General features: G+C 37.7%; 1 pseudogene; it reads left to right on the top strand.

The window, feature by feature from the left end:
- Positions 1 to 11,103: 11,103 nt before the first annotated feature.
- Positions 11,104 to 21,237, top strand: part of LOC132025397 (large ribosomal subunit protein eL8-like) — a 28,368-nt pseudogene continuing 18,234 nt past the window's right edge.

The raw sequence follows: 21,237 nt of genomic DNA on the forward strand, positions 1-21,237 counted from the left end.
CCTCTATACAACTTTTCCTTGATGAGATTATCATATCTGTGTTTGTTTTGATCCCAATTGATACTAGCTCATCTAAACTGCCTAGATTTCTAACACTGTTTTAGTGCTCAACTAACAAAATATTTATAATTATGGGTAAGGTAAAATTGTGTTACTCTAAACTGGATCACAGGGCTGACAAATTGTTTTGTATCAGCACTAATCATGTTTTCTAATGTGTCAGTTTAAAATACAATATCCAAGATCCTTGGTTAACTTTACAACCTTGGACTAATATTAAACCTAGTTAATAGATAATCTTTGGATCCCTGGATAGCTTTTTTTTTTCTTTAAGATTTTATTTATTTATTTGACAGAGAGAGAGAGAGATCACAGGTAGGCAGAGAGGAAGGCAGAGGGAGAGGGGGAAGCAGGCTCCCTGCCGAGCAGAGAGCCCAATGCAGGGCTCGATCCCAGGACCCTGAGATCATGACCTGAGCCGAAGACAGAGGCTTAACCCACTGAGCCACCTAGGTGCCCCCCTTGATAGCTTTTTAAGTAAGAAAGAACACTGATACCTAGCTCATGAAATGTACTTTTTATTATACATCACTTTTATCATTAGTCTACTATATTATAGAGTGGCTACCCTTCAGGTCTTGTTAATGAATATAGCCTGTTATTTTTGTCACTTTTCAGAGACATACAAATGATGTGTGAGGCTCTGGTGGGTGAGTTTTGTCTTCTCCATCACTGGTGTGTGATAAACAATCCTAGATTATGTATTTCCCAGTTAAATAGAAGTTAGCTAATTTGATTAAATGGTATAGTTTTTATGGGTTATTTGAACCTATGGCAGGAGCATATATGTATACGAAACAGAAGTGTATGAAATATGAGGCTTTCTCTTGTTTGCAAAGGAAAAGTTTTGCCCTAAAATAAAATACAAGACTATCTGAAAAATACGAAAGAACATGGTGAAGAGCAAAACTTGATTTTGTACAGCAAGCTGAAGGTTTGAGAGGAGTAAAATTTATGTGCTTTGGTTTATATTACCTGAGATACAAAAGATTTGTGTTAAACTCTTGGCAAAGTTCACCCAGACTGATGGGCTTGTTCAGATGGTATTTTTTTAAGGAGCTTACAGTTTTTTTATTCCCAGATATTGCGTGAATGCATCTAGAACATGGTTTTCTTTCCAGTAGGATAACTTTGCTTAGAGTACTTAGTCTGCTCATAATAAGATACCGTAAATTATTTGTTTGCTTTACCTTCTATGCAATCCGCCCAGATAACCGATAATCTGGAATAATTTTCTTGTGCTCCAGATTGACTGTTTCATGCCCTCGATTACTTAAGAAAACAACAGGAGATGAGATTCATTTATTTGCATTATTAAAAAAGGATCTAGAAATAATTAAGTCTTTTTATTATGCTCCATGTTTCTTAATTAGCTCCAACAGTAGTTGTAAGATTTCCCTGAGCAGAGTTGTTAAAGAATAATTTTGTACTGGTAAAATGTTACTAATATAAATTTTTCAAAGATAAAAGATGGACTGGAAGCCAAAGGTGTTTTAACAATCTCGCTGACCACGTGTCTTCAGGTTCAGGGGAAACATCAAAGAAATTCTTATAAAAAAATTATAGTAGCAGATTTGATGGTCTCCCCTCCTGATATTGTTGGTTTGACAATAAATTAACTATCGTCATTATGTCATTTTTGTAGCACGAGATTTACTTTGAGGTTTAAAGTGTTGATATAAACTCAGATTAGAATCTTTGTCTTTAGTCAAAACAATTTCTAAGCCTCCAGGAGAGGATCCTAAGAGATACTCAACAATTGCTATTTCAGGGTATATGCTATCAAGGTGCCTGGGTGTCTCAGTCGGTTAAGTGTCTGCCTTTGGCTCAGATCATGGTCACAGAGTCCTGGGCTCAAGCCCTGCATTGGGCTTCCTGATCAGTGGGGAGCTTGCTTCTCTCACTCCCTCTGTAGCTCCCCTTGATTGTGCTCACTCTCTCTATCAAATAAATGAATAGAATCTTAAAAAGAAGAAGAAGAAGAAGAAGAAGAAGAAGAAGAAGAATATGCTCTCGCATTCAGATTTCCAGGCTGATTTGCCTTGTTTGTCTTTGAGATTGTGCCAGGGAACTGAGTTAGGATTTCCAGAGCTTATTTTTTTTAATGAAGAAGCACACAACTTCATGAGAGCAGAGGACTGACCCAAGATATGGTGATTCAAAAATAAATTGCACAGAACTGAAAAAAAACCCTGATAAATGATGTTTCATTTTGATTATTTATTTGGAATATTGCTGATACCATGTTTAATGTTTTGTCTTCTAAGGAATACATGAAGAGGCCTTGTTTCCTTCTCCTTAAGCTTTCTCTAGCCCTCAATTTAGAAGACTATGTATTTGGAGACTGAATTTTAAACTAAATATTGGTAAAATGAAATATGTTTTAAAACTGTATCTGACAGGGAGCCTGCGTGGCTCAGTTGGTAAAGCATCTGCCTTTGATTCAGGTCATGATCCCAGAGCCGTGGGATCAAGTCTCACATCAGGCTCCCTACTCAGTGGAGAGTGACTTCTCCCTATCTTTCTGACCCTCCTCCCTGCCTCTGTGCTCTCTCTCTCTCTCTCTTCCTATTTCAAATAAATAATAAATTTTTAAAAATGGTATCTGACTTTCACTGACCCCTCAGAATTTAGAAACAAATATTTTGACTAAGTCTCCTTACTCTTTAAGGCAATACAGTTATTTACATAGGCTTAATAACGATCTGTCCCACATTTTACCAGGGCTCGATTGGACAAGTTGCTTCTTTAATGAAGGTCATCATACAGTACAACCTTTGAGAATGGATCTCATTTATTCAAGTTTGGCAGGGCCAACAGTTAAAGTAAGGATTGTACGTATGTATGTAGAACCAATACCTACAGAACCAATAGAGTAATGCAGATCTTGTACCTCTTTTATGGTTTAGGGGGTCCCTAAGCTTCACAGTTTAATGAAAGTCATTCCTGGAAGTATGCACTGTAGGATCTATAGTAGGAAGAAAGTCACTCAAATTTATTCATTGGTTGAGAAATTTTCCTGGGCTTTGTTCCTTAGCCTTGAAATGAAAGCAAATAGCAAGGGGTTTTCAAAGTCCAATGTGAGATACCCTAACACATTTCCAAGTAGAAATTATTCCTTTGGCATCAGGCATTACTCAATACTGCATGGCTCTAATCCAGTAAGATTAGATTTAAGGATGACCTTTGGATTTGCTGGGTAAGGGAGACTTGAGAAAGTGGGAACAGCCAGGTTAGGGCACTCTGTCATGGGACTTAGCTAGGGATGGAAGGAGAAATATTCATTGGCGGCTAGAAGTGGGGTGCGGTGTCAAAGAAGAAGATTCTTTGTAAAGATAGGTGGAACTTGATTGTGACTGGGAAGACCTAAAAAAAGCGTTAAAAGGATAATGGATGAAGCCAGACTCTAAATAAAATAGAACAAGATATAATCAAGTGCAAAGAGAGGTGTCATTCCTAAATTAGAGGGATGACTTTTAACCTGAGACTGGAGGGGAAGCACAGGAGGAAGAAGGTTAACATAGATACATTTGTAGGTAGGGGAGAGGATGGAATTTATTAAGGATATACCTTCGAGTTATTTTAATTATGAAGTAGATGGCCTGTTGGCTTGTTCAGAATGTGAGTTTGGATGTAGTTGGGGGCTTTAGGGGTAAAGTGGTTTGCAAAGGCAGTTCATGTTGTTGAGTTCCTGGGTAACTTCCATCCCATCTCTGTGGGAGTTTTGCTCATGCACCCAGTAAGAATTCACTCTGCAGAGCAGGCCATCTTCTCATTGAGTGCTTTCAGTGTTTGAGTAAACATTCATGTGGTTCACAAGTGTCATCTCTCTAGGTCTTTTCTCAGATACCCACCAATCCCTTCCCCCTGCAAGTCTCATTCCCGCTATTGCTCTAATGACTTCAAGAAGTCACTGGAAATTTCCTATAAATGTTTGTGGACCCATACTTCTGGCCATCTTGTCTTCCAGAAAAATTTGTGAAAACCAGAAGTGCCATTTAAAATTATGCCCCACTTGAAGTCGTTCCTTCCAGACCATCTTTCGGGACCACCCCTTTGCTGATGAATCCTATGGCTTTTCACTCCTGGAGGGAGCCAACTTAAGATGCAGAAGGATTTGGAAATTAAACTCATATTTTCATCACTTTGTTGTAGTGATGACACTATGGAGTGTCACAGTCCTCCCCCTAGAGGTCTTGTATCTGTCCTGAAAAAGAGGCATCCATTATCAAAGTAGGCACAACACATTAATGCGAGCCAGTTGCTTCTGTAACTTGTAGATTCTTCACTCGTTCAAGCCATGGAATTGTTTTTAATACATGTATTTGTTGTTGGAGTGCCACTAGGAGTACCCAGGTTTAGGGCTTCATAGAATAGTCAAAACCAAACAGTCCATGATGGGAAAAGCTCAGATTGTATGTTTTCTCAGTGTCCCGTGGACAGGCCGTCACTCTCTTAAAAGTTTCTATTGAAAACTAACAGCAGTATCTCAACATAATGTTTTTGGCCAAGAAGACTTTGCTTTGAAGTCTGAGGGACTAGATATTTGTGACTTCCCTGCTGAGCCCTGGGAGAGGTATTGCAGAACATAGACATATAAAGACTTATTAGATTAGTTGGATCAAAAGGGCCAAGTGACATCAGTTTACACTTCTGTCATCCAGTCACGAATGCTTCTCTTTCTCTGGGCTCTATTCAAATGTAACAGTTCCTAGATTCATGATAAGTTGGTTGGTGGAATATGACCAAAGGTAGTTTTCTGTTGCTCCTAAAATCCAAAGATATCTACCAAGTGACCAATGTATATCACTTTTAGGGGTAGTCAATGCAATTAATCTTACATTCTAAAGAGGTATTTCTACATAACTAAGACCATGGGGCCACCAAAGCATGACTAAAGTAACAGATCTTGAATTTTCATAGGATTTATTTCTTATTCTTGATGGAAAATTTAGGGTGCTTGATGCTTCTTCTCAGCAGGTCCCATGATGTGAGCACATACTTAATCCTTGGGTATGCTGCAATAATCAAAGTTTCCATTGATTTACTTTGGTACAAAGTTAGGGACCTGACAGTCCTGAGATGTAGGAGAGTGATGGGATATGGCTGTAGCTGCTAGAAAGAAGCAAAGTTCTGGTAATCCCTACGTACTGTGGTTAAATTGTAAAATATGTGATGTCCAAAGCTGAATTCCAGGTCCTAAGAGCTGTTTTGGTTTACTCTAGTTAACCAAATAGTTAATGGAATACACCTTAACCACCTTTAGTGGCAATTATTGCCACTAAATTATACAATGTCTGTAGAGACTAAATAAAGGAGAAAGTGGGGGAAATAGAAGAATCACTGCTTCTGAATTTTGAAACACAGAATCTGAAACACAGAATCACTGCTTTGGTGTTTGATGGTGGCACTAATATCTGTGATTTCCTAAGACATCGTTTTCTTCATTTTTGGCAAGGAAAGAGGGCTCCACAGACATTACTTGATACTTCACGATGTTTCTCATTTCACAGAAGAGATAAGCAATGTGGAGGCCATGAGAGTCGGCGAGTAGATCAACACCAACCAGACGTTCAGAAATTGGGATGATTTGCACACTCTGGAGTCAAAGATTATGACCCAAACTCCTTAAACCAAATCATTCTAATTAACCTTGACTGTGATTAATGGAGAGCAATGGTTTCTAGCTTCTGAGACCCAGGAATTACTAACTTTCTTCTCACTGAACAGTTAGGGGTCTGTGAACTGACTCAGACCCAAGAGTTGAGTTAGAGCCCATGGCTTTCCCTCATGGTAACTCCATGAAGTTCTAGTTTTCTTTTTCTCCTTCTTTTCTTTTTATGATGGGAGTGGGAAGCAGAGCAATGTGGCAGAGAATAAGAAGTTATACAATTTATTTTAGGTAATAATCTAGAGGGATGACAAATCTTTCAGTCTTAGGGATCCCAGAGCTGATTAGCCATTAGTTATTAGATGGATCAAAACATTCTGCTTGCTCTTCTAGGGAAAATGTCTATTATGGAATCCACACTCATCTTTCCTCTAACAGTTAAATTCTATTGTTTGGCTTTTTCCACTGGGGACCCCATCATCTCCTATGGCTATCAGGAAGCCCATTTTAATGGCAGCCTCTCCGTGCTTATATCTGCTCTACAAATAGTCACCACCATGTTTCTCAAGAAGATTTGTGCTGTTTTTACCAATGATTTTCTTCAGTGACCTGGTGAAGAGAATGTTCTGTATTCTCTTTCAGGGAAGATACTTAAAGGAACAAATGAATGGTTGATGTGTTATAAATACATGCCAACATTTATTTCTCCTTAACTTTTTGAATAGTATTTCACACTGCTAGAGACACCGTTCTAGAGGATACACTTAAAAAATTTGTGAGGACTTTTTTGGAGACCACAAGGATGGGGATTGGGAGGGTACTACTTCCATTTAGCAAGCAAGGTTAAAGGATTCTAGGCATCTTGAAGTACCAAGACAGATCCTCACTATAAATATCCTGTGTGCCATATAATTCTTGAGTGTAATTGTGTATGGGAAAATTGAGTTGAGCCTGGGAATTACCTCTTTGTCATATAAGAAGTACAAATTATTTTTTGTATAGTTTTAAAAATTCTGATTTTTGTAGCAATACAGAGACATACAAATTGAGGGGATACTGTAATTTGTTTCTGTCCTTAACCTTACTAAGAGTTTTTCACCATTTTGGTAAATCTCATCACTCATAGTGTATTTATTTTATTTGAATTATCCATAAACTAATTTTATTAGTTCAAATTTGTAGGTGTTATGTCACAAGAATGTAATTCATCTACAAAGGCTTCTATCTATATTACATATTTCAAAATGTTAATATTCAAGTCAATATTTAATATGGGGTTTTCTAATTTTATATAAAAATGGACAGTTACTACATTCCCACTTTTAGATAGGAACTCTGAAAACAAAAAGCTTCATTTTGCAAAGAAAAAATATGTGTATTAGAGTCCCCAGATTTAAAGGAAGACTGTTTTTTCCCTAGAATATTAAGAATAACCTAGGAATTAGGATAAAGCTTTCATTGTTTCTTACAAAATAATGCAAAGAATCACAAACTTTATAAGACACACAAATTGCTGAAAAATTAATTTGCCAGCTGTATGACAAATACAACAATGAAAAAAAATCCAAATAAAATCATTCCATCTATTCCACTGAGCAATTATATTGTTTCAAGATGAGGAAAAACATAGAAAATCATCTGTGTAATGAACTGCATTCAAGCAAATTTTTATGACAAGTGGATGTGAGCACCTTTTGTGTTAAAAGAAAAAACACTTCCCTAATTGCATATGTGGGGCTTATAAAAAATAAAAGAAAAATCATGGAGGACATGTTATTTTTAAAATTACTGATAGCAGCATTTCCACTTTTGTGTGGAAGTAACAGCGTTTGAAATTACCCTGAGGCTGTAAACAAGTAGAAAATTGAACAAAACAGAAAACAATTGTACTTATAGATTAGAAGATAGGACAGGACCTTGGCCCTGGTAGAAAATAAACACATGAGGTGTGCTCTATAGTTCCACCAGTTTTCTTCCTAGAGAAAACTTCAAGACTGTAGAAAGGTATAAAATAAAATTCTAAACATGGCCCATTAGTCTCACTGACCTGAGAAGACAGTGATTGAAATTTGGGGAGGTAATGTGATCAAGAATTTACAGGACAGAATATCAAAAAAAGAGAACCTTTAAGTGAAAGAGTTATATAATCTGTCTTTTGGGTCTTTGATTGAACAGTAATCTGTGCATGCATAGGGTGAGACCTCATGAGACTAGAGAAAAACAACACTCTTGGAAAGAAGAATTACTAGAAAACTGTAATACAAAAACTCCCCAGAGCTCATACAGGGGCTGAGAATGATTTGAGTTCTCAGTACCTAGAGTTGAGAGGACTCACTTGACATATAGGGCCATCAATTGAGATTCAAAAAATGGTTATGGCTAAGAAGTGGGAAAATAACCCAAGGGTAGAGGATACTAGAAAAGCTAGAAAAGCCACCCTGAAAAACAAAAACAAAAACAAAACACTTAAAAACAAGCTTGTCCCACAAGTTACTCAGCTACCTACTAGGACAAATGCCAACAGGAGTAAAAGGAATACAATAAAATCAGGCACTCAACAACATAAAAATTGTTAATATCAGGCATCCAGTAAAAAATAAGTAAACAATCAAAGAGGTAGGAAAATGTGGCTCATAACCAGTAGAAAAATCAGATAATAGAAACAGACACAGAAATGGCAAATACGTTAGAATTAGCAAACAAGAACCTACTTAATAGTTTTTTTAGGTGTTCTGAATATTCTCAAGGATGTACTGGACACATCTTAATCTTCATAATTAAGAGGAAAATGGAATATGTGAAAAAGAACACTTCTAGATATGAAAAATACAGTGTTTGAAATAAAAAATTTGCTAGGTGCAATTACCAGCAAATTAGACCCTGTAGGGCGGGGTTGGAGAAGAACAGTGAATTTGAGGTTAAAGAGCAAAACTAGTCAAAGGGAATAAAAATATGTGTATGTATATAATACACATATACACATACACATACATACATATTTGAAAAAATTATATCTGGCAGTTTTTCAGAGCTAATGAAAACTAAAGCTAAGCAGACTTAAGAATACAGACTATTCATATAGACAAAGAGGAACCTCTAAAATAAAGATGAATTATTCCATTTATCAAATGCATAATTTGCTAATATGCTTTAAATAGGCTTCAAAAGTTGTGAAGCAAAAACTGAAAGAACTAAAATGAGGAAGAAAAATGCACAATTAATCATTGTCTATTTCAACCTCCCTCACAGTACAGAGAACAAGTATAGAAAAAAACAATAAATTTATAGATGATTCAAACAACAGTATCCACCAACTTATCTTTACTGACATTTCTACCAGCATTGCAAACAACTGGGCCATTGAGAAGGCAAGCCAAGTCATCAGGTGCACATGACTTGGACCCAACTCACAATGGTAGCATTACTCAGAACTATTTATCCTAAAATTTCAAATAGGTATTTGTTTAAAATATACATGTAGCATACATCAGATAGCCCACATGCTGGACAATAAAACAAGTATCAATTAGTTTAAAGTGCCTCTGAAAAAAATGGAATTATATTTGAAAACACTTAAAAGAAACATGTAAGGGCAGCTGGGTGGCCCAGTCAGTTAAGTATCTACCTTCGGCTCATTTAAAGTGCCTCTGAAAAAAATGGAATTATATTTGAAAACACTTAAAAGAAACATGTAAGGGCGGCTGGGTGGCCCAGTCAGTTAAGTATCTACCTTCGGCTCAGATCATGATCCCAGGGTCCTGAGATCGAGCCCTGCATCAGATTCCCTTCTCAGTGTTTAGTCTGCTCCTCCCTCTCCCTCTGTGTCTGCAAGCTCTCTTATTCTCACTAAATAAACAAATCTTTAAAAGAGAGAGAGAGAGAAATATATAACTACTGTGATTTTTTTTTTGCTTCTTTGAAGCCCCCACTTCTGCATATTGCCTCTTCTAGTAGAGCTGCTACATACATAGATCCACCCCCCCCATCACAGAAATGGACATATGACCTACACTGACCCATCAAATTAGCCTCTCTCCATGGGCATGTGTCCCAAGCAAGATCACACAAAATCTTTTTGTGGTGATTATTTGGACATTAGAGGAAAGAGAATCTGGGATTATTAAAGTAATAGAACATTTAAGTGGAATTTCCAGAGGTACTAAGACTCAAGAAATGTGAAAATCCAAAGCTAAATTGTTATATAAAGAAAATGGACAAGGATAACTTCAGTAACACTTTGACCCCTTCACCAGATAAATTCTGTAGAAGTTTTCAACAATATTTTAAAAAGTAGGATGTTGCAATTTCCTTGGAGAATTTTGTTGCTGTCCTCAGAGTCCTTAATTCCACCCAAAAGGGAGAAAGTTATGAGACCTTCCCCTGAGGCTTCCATAGGACCTTCAGCCATGAGGCTTCCATGGGACCTCTCAAAGAGTTTGGAATATATACCCACAACTGGGAGGCACAGGACTAGCACTGGATTCACATCTGAGATAGCTACCTCAGACTGTGCTAATGAGATCAAGGGTGCTGCATTGGGATCAACTGGAATTCTAAAGAGTATAATAAGGCATAAGACCCATGGATGTCTCCATGAACCAAAATGGATCACAAAGAAGAGAGTGGAGGTACTTGGGAATTATTTAGGGTCCAGCCCAACGTGGTTGCCTGGAAAGATGAAGAGAGCACAGGAGCACGATGTGGGATATGAATTCTGGACCTCCAGGGACTGTCAAAGAATTTGCTAGCAACTACCTAAAATTTAGACACATCTACCAGGTTAAAAGAAACTTCAATGGGCAACCATCAAATAAATTAGAAGTACCTCAAGGACAAAATATTAGGTTTAACTAGCTTCCATATGAAAAGCATGTGATGATCCCCAGCCTCTTTAACCTACCCTTACCCCACAGCCCCTTTCCATTCCCTTCCATTCATCTTAGAGTATTTGAAAAAGTAGTTAACATATGAGGAAAGATATTAATGAAGAGAAAAGCAGATGATCTCACTCTTTTTCAAAGGCAGTTGCCAACCTCTTGGTGGAAGGGGAAGAGAGGTGGAACATTTGCAGAAAGATTAAAGCGAGAAACTAAACCCTTGAATAGAAACATACTTATAACAGAATTGAAGCTGTCACATGACCACACTTGACCACAGAACTGCCTATATCATTTAGAGTGAGCAGAAAATTCGTAGGAGTTAAGTCTCCAACCCGGGTAGGAGAGAGTACAGTCACTGAATAAATTTTAAAGGGATACTGGGCGACAAAACTGACTTTGCATCATACTTATGTCACAAACTTTGTGGTTGCGCTGGCTCTAAGGTGACCACATACTTTGTTGTCCAAGCAGGACACTTCTGAGAGTGAAAGGGAACACTATTCATATAGCAATGCCACAGACCCAAACTCAGACTGTCCTAAGGGAACCTCGATGTGTGATCACTTCAGGAACACTGTACTCCTTGAACTCCTGGCGGATCTTCAGGGCATAGAAAGACTCTCTCTGAGAATGAAGCCAACCCAGCTGAAAGTAGCACTGAGAGATGGAGGGGGAGAGGCGTCACCCTCTACATCTCTTGTACGTGACCAGTTCAGTGATCTTCGTTGGTTCAAAGTGGTTTGAGTTCAATTTATATCTCTTGCAACAGATAGAAAACTAATACACATCACTTCTCAGAAGTGTTACCCAGAAGTAACTAGTAGTTTATTATCTTTTCACTTTTAGTAGCAACTACACTTTAGACCAGCCCACAAAAAATTATGCATGAACACTGACAAGTCACTATCATCTAGATATTGCAATTAACCATCTTTACCAATGTTCAAATCCACTAGTTGCATATGAAGCAAAGTGATCTCTTCACTTTCTCAGCAATACTGAGAAAAACGGACTGAAGTAAAGGTTGTAAGATTTGGATATTAAAAGACATGATTAGATGGCAGAGCTGAGGTTGGTTTTAATACAGACAAAATTATTTTCTTTATTGAGGTTTAACTTGTGTTCATCTAGAGTAATCTTCTTTTCTTTTCAGCTTTTAAAAACTTTTAAAAAATTCTTTACTTATATTCAATTTAGTTAACATATATTGTATTACTGGTTTCAGGGGTAGAATTTAATGATTCATCAGTGCATACAACACCCAGTGCTCATTACATCAAGTGTCCTCCTTCATGCTCAGTATCCAGTTACCCCATCCCCCCAACTCCCCTTCCCTCCAGCAACCCTCAGTTTGTTACCCTAAGTAATGCAGTTTGCACTGATTGCATCTCCCTTGTGTATTAACAAATAATCAGGCAGATTTTACAAAACCTGGCATCATGTCTTTTTCTTTCTTCATATTCCTTGGAATATAATGTGAAAACCACACTTTGTTTATCTGCAATTGGTACTTGGTTAAACATATTTGCCTTAATGATACCCTAAAATTACTACCCCATGGTTCAGTTAACTGCTGCAGAAGACTGCCAAGCTAACTATGGAAAATTGGGATAGAATGAGATATCTCTTCCCTTTCATATAGAAGATTAAGATCCAATTCTATTTTTAAAGATTTTTAAATTTTCTACCTATTAGAGGATAGTTTCAGAATAACTCAGTTTTATTCTGTGCAGTTTCTCATCCTTGCAGTAAAATAGACATAACAAACAAAAATCAGTCATGGCTAGAGTTAGCATTGTGGGATGATTCTCATGTTATTGTAAGTAATTATTTTAATCATGGTAATGACTGAATATCAGAAAGTTCTCATTAATAGCCTCACTTCTCTTGAACTTCCTCCCATATAATACATCTTTCAGACTCTTCCAGACTCGTGCTATTGTTCTCAAATCCTTTTCCATATGACTATGTCTCAGAGATTTTAAGGCTGAAGGAGAACTTTTTTCATAGAATAAGCCAGTATAGTTTCAATTTCCAAAATGTATTTTCTCAATCCACAGTCTTCTTTTTATGCTTTGCATAAAAAAATTCTTCTTATACTCTGTGCTTAATAAAATATATCATGATCCAAAGATTTAGAACAGATTTATTTTTTAAAATTTATTTATTTATGTTTGAGAGAGAGAAAGAGAGGGAGCAAGTATGCATGAGTCAGGGGAGAGCAGAGGGTGAGGGAGAAACAGAATCCCAAACAGACTGCTTGCTGAGTATAGAGCCCAATAAGGGGCTCAATCTCAGGACCCAGAGTCATGACTGAGCAGAAATCAAGAGTCTGATATTAACCAACTGAGCCACCCAGATGGCCCAAAGCAGATTTAAATATAGGGATTTGAAAATACATATTTTAAGTGCAGCCTATGATGTTCCAAATATCCCATCCAGAGACATCTGAGCTTTGTCACTTGCCAGCTTGGGGGCCCAGGTTTTCTCAGCCATAAAAAAGAAACAGTAGTCTTTGAAAAATAAGAATAAAATATTTGTGAGGAATAAATGAGATTAAAAAAAAGTTTTAGCAGAGTACCTAGTAATAGATATTTTAGTTACTTTGTATCTAGAGTTAATTAATTAAGGCAAACTTGGTTCTTAGTTTCTTCAACACCGTTGACAGTTAGAAATCCATTATTTCCATGTTCTTGAATAAGTTCAATGTGAAACTCTTATCAAAAGGCCAGGAAAACCCTTTCATCTAATACTCAGAAAGGAGTTAAATGAACTACCTAAAGTTGCCCTCAAATTACAGCTTGTGCTGACATTTGAACAAATGATTAACTTGGACTTAATCCCAAAGCGATTTGGACAGTTTAAATTCCTGTTATGTGACGCTTTAAAACATTTATTAAAGAACACGAACACTGGGGTTAGAAAAATATCCATTGACTGGCATGAATTCAGACCCTACAAAAAATGAAATCTTTCCTTTAAGTAGCATAAAGAAGGTAAAATCGAATAAATCAAAACTGAGATGACATTGCTATTTAAAAAGGGAAAAATAGCACATTTTGTTACCTGTTTATCTTTGATAGGTTTCCATGAGACATGTGTCTGTAGCTTACTCTGAATGAATATGGTTTCCAAAATATGTAATACTTATGTCCTCTTAACTATGAAATTAAAAAAAAAAAAAAGCAAACAATAAAAACAGGAGCAAAGGAGACATAGCTGAGGAACTTGATGGAGTACTAAAATTTTGTGATATGAGTAAGGCCATAAAATAGCATAAAACCATGCCTTCCAACCCTCGTTACTCATTAGAAATCCTCAGAAGTACTTCTTAAAACTACGTAAATGCCTGAGTCCCAAGCTTTGGGTTTATGATTTAATTAGTCTCATTTGTGGCCAAAGTGTTCATAATTTTTGAAAGCTGTGCAGGTGACTCTTATGAGCACCTGGTTGAGAAGCCCTGAATGAGGTTTTACAGGGTCCATTGGCCAGAGGGTCAATCCTGGCTCTGTTTTGTACTTGCTGTGTGCACCTGAGCAAATTGCTTTGCCAATCCAGGATTGAATTCCAATGATACCTAAGTTATTACTCCCTGCTTGGCCTGATGCTGATTTTTTCCAATGCTATTTATTTATGAACTATTTCCCTGAAGATATTTCAATAGATAGTCCTTCACAGGGACCTAACAATATCTTTGTTCCCCAAGCTCTGAGTATGAGTGGATGCTCTCAGTCAGTGAAAGCCAACATTAGAGATGGTGGTCAACACTTTCTGTCTTTAGCTGTTTGGGCAAAATACTACAAACTGTCCACTACTGAGCATGGTACCTTCATAAGCTGAGCGTTTTGCAACAAATATTATTTACTCTACAAAGGTCTCACTTTCAGCCATTTATTTAATATTCCATAGTACTCAAACGATAATATTTTAAGAATTCACTCTTCATGATTGCAATGACCTGCATGTACTGTGGTACCACTATAAAGCCAGCCTACAGCTAATTACAAACTAAATGCTTAGGATCAGTAATTTCTCTCTTTCCCTCTCTCACTTTCCTTTTAGAAATGTGATAAAAATAATTCAAAGTATGCTGAAAGAAGGTTAATGAAAATTTTAATTAAGCCCAGTCTCTGGGCTTATATATGTCTTTGATATGTGGAATTATATCAGTAACATACACAATCTTATAACCAATACAAATATGTGAATAAAACATCAGAAATCTTAAATATTTTTTAAGAATGTAGTACAAATACTCCAAGAAAAGATCATTTCAGGCTCAAATTCATTTTAACCTTGGGAAGGGATTTACTACTTGTTTGAATAACAGAGTAAGTAAATCAATAATTTATTAGACTATATTCTTTCTAAGATAGTTAAAGAGATGTTCACCTTTTGCAATATATTTTATTATGAATTTTTTATTAATTATGAAATAGTAAACCTTAACCCAATAAAGACCTCCAAATAAATAACCTCAATTTCTAGATGCTTCAAGTTGAATGAAAATTCCAAAGCACATACATGGACAAGTTATTTTATCTTCCTAGGGCCAGAATGTCCTTCTCTGTAAAATAGAGGCATTTATGGTACTTAGCGCTATTGTGAGGAATAAATGAGACACCCTATGGAAATATATATGTACAAGTGGAGGAAAGACTCTAAGGTAGCCCCCACCCCCACAATCTCCACCAAGGCATACAGTCACATATAAGAATCTGTGATTACATGTACATGATTACATTATATCAGATTGTAACACCTGTCTTGAGAGGAGACTCTTCTTTGATGGCTTTGCCGAAGCAAACAGCCACACTGGGAAGGTCCATATATCAAGGAAATGAAGGTGAACCTTGGCCAAAGAATTAAGTATGTACAAATTAGAATCAGAATCGTTACAGGTAACTGATAAGTTAATATTATGAAATATCTCTGTATCTTTAACAAGGCTTTTGGTCTTTTTAGATATTTTTCTTTTTAAGATCTTATTTATTTATTTGACCCAGAGAAAGCACAAACTGGGGGAGAAGCAACTCCCCACTGAATGGGAAGCCCCAGGGCTCAATCTCAGGACCTGAGCTGAAGGCAGTCTCTGTATTGAGTAGACTTTTAACCATTTACCTCTTTACCTGATATTTAAATACACTGTTTCTTTAAAAACAGTAACCCCCACTAAATTGTTAGGGAAAAAAAACAGGATCTGAACGGCATGAAAAAGATAGCTCTAATCACCTGACAGTCTTCAGTGCATCCTCAAACAGGGTTTACAGACCTTGAAGTATTGCAAAATTCTAGTCTTCATTAAAAACTACAGGAAACTTTCATGTAAGTAGCTGGAAGTCACAGACTCTTCCTCCCCTTGTCATCTTCCTCCAGCCACCTCCCTCCTATCCTCAGAAAAATATCCACAGAAAGAAAACATTTTTTTCTACATAATAGTGGGAGATGCATTGCTTATCTCCTCATTATGGGTTTGGTTTTGTTTGTTTGATTGTTTTTGGTTTTGTGTGTGTTTTTTGTTTATTGTGGTTTGTTGTTGTTTTTTCCCTGCTTCCCTGGGGAAAAATGAATGATGTCTCTCATGGGAAAAATAGACATTGAGAGTATCATGCTGGCTCACATTTTTGCAGGGAAGATTTCAACCATCCCCCACTCAACTATCTCATTCCACCTCTGTTTTAGCAAATCTTAGAGACGGATGGCTAAAATCCTGTGATGGTAAAGTCCTCCTGAATCTACTTGAGTCCCAGGGCTGGGTGGCAGAGTGAGGGACAGGGGTCCACTCTGGTGGATAAAGTGGAACTTTGTAGTGCAAAGGAACCTGAGATAAGAGCAGAGAGACAAGAGAAGGAGGAATTGGTGGACAAGGAACATGAATTTAAGGCTGGATGTAAAGATAGGAGTAAAGTAAATTGTCACGGGGCATACCCTCTTTTGAAAAGACATAAGTCCTAAGTGTTTTCCTTCTTGAGATTCTAGGGAAAGTGCAAAACAGACTTTTAATCTTTTTTTCTCAAGTTGTAATTCTCTATTCAATTTACTCTAAGATTCCCAGTAAGACTCTGTATAGACTGTGTGTTTCTTTTCAGACTGATGGGAACAGTGTTGGGAAGAAGAGGGATGAGAACAAGAGAACCTGAGAAAAGAGAACTCATTGACAGCTGTTTTCTGGATATTGGGAGAGATATTTTGTCCCATCACAGTCACTATGATTGAGAAATATTAGATTATTACCCAAAATCACAGAGTTGGTGAACAAAGAACTGGGACCTAAGCCCTTCTAAATCCAAGTCCAGCCTTACACTTAACCTATAAAATGTTTTTCACTTCGATGTATTGTTATAGCTGTATTGTGTCCTCCCCAAATTCATATGTTGAATTTCAAACCCTCAGTACCTCAGAATGTAACTGTGTCTGTAAATAGGTCCTTCAAAAAAGTCACTGAGGGGGACACCTGTGTGGCTCAGTGGGTTAAGCCTCTGCCTTCAGCTCAGGTCATGATCTCAGGGTCGTGGAATCAAGTCCAGCATTGGGCTCTCTGCTCAGTGGGGAGCCTGCTTCCCTCTCTCTCTCTCTCTCTGCCTGTCTCTCTGCCTACTTGTGATCTCTCTCTGTCAATAAATAAAAAATTAAAAAAAAAAAGAAGTTGCTGAGGTAAAATGAGGTCATGAGTGGGCCATAATCGAATATGATGGTGTGTTTATAAGAAGAGATTTGGACACATACATGCACAGAGGAAAAGACCATGTGAAGACACGGGGAGAATGGCCATCTTGAAGCCAAGGAAAGAGGCCTCAGAAGAAACCAATACTCCCAACACTGTGATCACAAACTTCCAGCCTCCAGAACTGTGAGGAAAACATTTCTGTTATTTAAGTCACCCGGTGTGTGGTATTTTGTTGTGACAGCCCCAGCAGACGAATACACACTTTATTCTGGTTTGCCACTTTTCTGAGACAGAATGAAGAAAACAAAAGCAATATTCACCCTGAAGAGCATTTTTCAGGTTGATTTAGAAATGTGTGGAAATTGACATTGTAAAGAAAATGCCGAACTGATCTTTGGCTATGCCAACTAACAATTGATTTTTTTCTCCCTTTTCTATCCTGTGATTAATTTATTTTTCCTCAGAACAAAGTAATTTGGCACAAAGATGCATTCTAAATACATAGCATCAGCATTATAAATCTTGATTTAAGCTGGGTCTGCACAGTACTCAGCCAGTGCTCCAAATTCTACTTTTACTGAAGCCAGAAGCATATTATAACAATGTCAAAAAATATACCATTGGATCTCAGAATATGTGTCTAATTTATGAGTTTTGTGGTTTTTCACACAAGCTTGAGGTGAAAATCAGTTTTTAAGAAACTGTTAGATCACCAAATGGGAAAGGTCTTATTCAAATATATTGCCATGAAACACCTTTAGTTAGATAGAGAGAAAATGTGCTTTATTCTAGGAATATAATCATTTCTGCTATGATGCTTGTTTTAAAAATGTGAGTTGTTTCTTTTTTAAAGATTTTATTTATTTATTTGATACGGAGAGAGATCACAAGTAGGCAGAGAGGCAGGCAGAGAGAGAGGGGGAAGCAGGCTTCCTGCTGAGCAGAGAGCCCCATGTAGGGCTCGATCTCAGGACCCTGGAATCATGACCTGAGCCAAAGGCAGAGGCTTAACCCACTGAGCCACCCAGGTGCCCAAAAATGTGAGTGTTCTGATGTGACTGATGTGTTAGGAACAACTGGAACACCACACTCATTTCGTGTTTGCTTATGCACAACCTGGTGCATAAGAAAAACTAGATAAACACAGAAAACTGTGCTAGCTGAAGAAAGAGGGGTAGAAAAACACCCACCCATATACACAAACCTCTGAGAGTCAACCAGCTGGCCCTACTCACTGCATGTTAGGAGCCACATCTATCCACATCTGGTGATAGAATTTCCTGTCCAGTTTGACATAACCCTCTTCCACCACTCCACAATAACTCACAAGCTACAGGCCTTCCAATGCCCACTTACACAAGCACACTTGGGTCTTTTTCAGGGTCAAGTGATAAAATTTATCTTATCATCTATGGATTCCTTAACCTTTTAATATATATAAAACTGTGCTGCCATTTTGATTACAGTCCTGTCTTTTTATTCTTTTTTAAATTTAAAATCAATTAATTAACACATTATGGATTGTCAGTTTCGGAAGTAGAGTTCAGTGATTTGTCGGTCTTGTATAATACCCGGTGTTCATTATATCACATGCTCTCCTTAATGTCCAGCACCCAGTTTCTCTAACCCTCCATTCCCTTCACCTATCTTTTTATTCTTATATGTCACTGACAGTTTTGGAGTGTTGTGGCCCTAGCCACATATTCCTGATAGCTCTGTAGTTTCTATAGCGTGATTTTGCATAGTGCAGTGAACTTTGGGAATAAGTATATTCTAGCAGCAATCACTGGTTCTTTTTTTTTTTTAAGATTTTATTTATTTATTTGACACAAAGAGAGAGAGAGAGCACATGCAGGGGGAGGAGCAGAGAGAGCAGGAGAAGCAGGCTCCCTGCTGAGCAAGGAACCCAACGTGGGACTCGATCCCTGGACCCTGGGATCATGACCCGAGCCAAAAGTAGAGGCCTAACCATCTGAGCCACCCAGGCACCCCAGCAATAACTGGTTCCTGAATAGGCATTATCTGACCCTTTGGATGTGTTTATCCATTGTTTTTTTGTGGTTTTGTTGTTGTTGTTGTTTCTGAGATTGTATTTATTTATTTGACAGAGAGAGGGAGTAACAAGGGGGGGGCAGCAGGCAGAGTGAGAGGGAGAAGCAGGCTCCTCACTGAGCAGGGAGCCCCATGCAGGGCTCAATTCCAGAACCCTGAGATAATGAGCCCAAAGGCAGACATTTAACCAGCTGAACCCCCCAGGCACCCTTATCCATTTTTTTTTTTTTTTTTGGTAGCAGCTAGCCCAACCCTCTATAAGTTTGTTCTTTGTCCATAATCCTCCTTAGCCAAATCTAAAGTAGACACATGTGGTCTGTGCCCTCCTCAGAGACTGACCATCTTTATTAGCCTCTTTCCTGCTCAAGGGGATGATGTTGCATTAAAAAGAAACAATACAGTGCACCAGTGTAAAGGAATATGATAGTTCCAGCCTATGTTGTAGATGTACTCCTGAGGATAGTGAGGCATGCTCAATTAGAAGAAGGAGAGAAAAGGTATCAGGCAGACATAAATATTCATTACCATAGTCGCTAAAGCAGGGCTGTATGTCCTGACCCAGCATGAGAGCCAGCTCTCACTATTTTATCCTGAACCTCTTTAAATCCTTGTGACTCTCTAAGAATGTAGGAGAATAAGTGATCTCATTCACGGATAATGCCCCTTCTCCTAAAAAATATATCAGTTCAGCTGGTTCTATGCTGGGCTTATCTCCTCAAACAATTGGATTCCTCCACCTTTATTAAGGAGGCAAGTGGAATTCAAGAAATCTCCTTTCCTTCTAAACCACCCCACTCCTGTAATTGGAAGTCTGGGTGTCTTTCTTTACGAACTCCACCTGTAATGACTTGACTTCATTCACCTCAACACGTTCCTATTCCTCTCATAATTCAATATCTCCACCAATAATTATGTTTCTCTTATAAAATCACAAACATCTCAAAATGCACATTTCTAACCAAGACATTATATATTAAAAATGAGAATGTCACATGGCCTTGTAGAACCTGCCTTAATAGAGGAAAGATCATGAAGTCTCACAACTGAGAATTTGGAAATACAAAAAAAAAAAAAAAAAAAATCCACATTTTTTCATAACAATTCAGGGGCCAATGGTTGAAATTATACTGAGAAACATAACAACACTGGAGAAGAATTTACATATTCTATAAGCATATCTTATGGAAAAACTTTATAATCAGAGTGTAACATGAATATAACATTGGAAAGGGATAAACTAAATAATTCTAGTATTTAATATTTTCAGGCAATGATGACCAGATCAATTCACCTGCAAAGAGGTTTCCTTGGAGAACATGTAAGTAATGCCTTTGGGTCAGAGAATTGGAAAGTTCTTATATAGTAAGGACACTAATAAGTTCAGAGAAAATAAGTGACTTTTTAAAGATGACCCAAATAGTGTTAGAGCCTTCAAACCTTATTTGGGTGCCCATTCCAATATATTATACTGTGTCATTAGGTGGAAACTTGGTTTTATATAGGAAGACTTAGAAGAAGCAAACTTCTAGCATTGGGATCCCTAAAAGAGCATCACTACATATTTGGAAATAGAATCTTTGTAGATGTAATTAAGATGAAATCATTAGGGTGAGCCTTAATCTAGTAGGACTGGTGTTCTTTTTTGTTCTTGTTTTTGTTTTTAATAAGATTTTATTTATTTATCTGAGAGAGAGAGCCTGAGAGAGAGAGAGCATGAGCAGCGCAGAGGCACACAGGGACAGGGAGAGGCAGACTCCCCGCTAAGTGGGAACCTGATGTGGGTCTGGGATCCCAGGACTCTGGGATCACAACCTGAGCTGAAAGTAGATGCTTAGGGAACTGAGCCCCCCCGCCCCCGCCACAGGCACCCCTCCACCAGTATTCTTTTAAGACGGTATTTATAGAGGGAAAAAACATCCATGTGACAATGTAGGCAGAGACTGGAGTGATGCATCTACAAACTGGGG

Source organism: Mustela nigripes, chromosome 1 (assembly GCF_022355385.1).
Source record: "Mustela nigripes isolate SB6536 chromosome 1, MUSNIG.SB6536, whole genome shotgun sequence".
In the NCBI taxonomy this organism is placed as follows: domain Eukaryota; kingdom Metazoa; phylum Chordata; class Mammalia; order Carnivora; family Mustelidae; genus Mustela; species Mustela nigripes.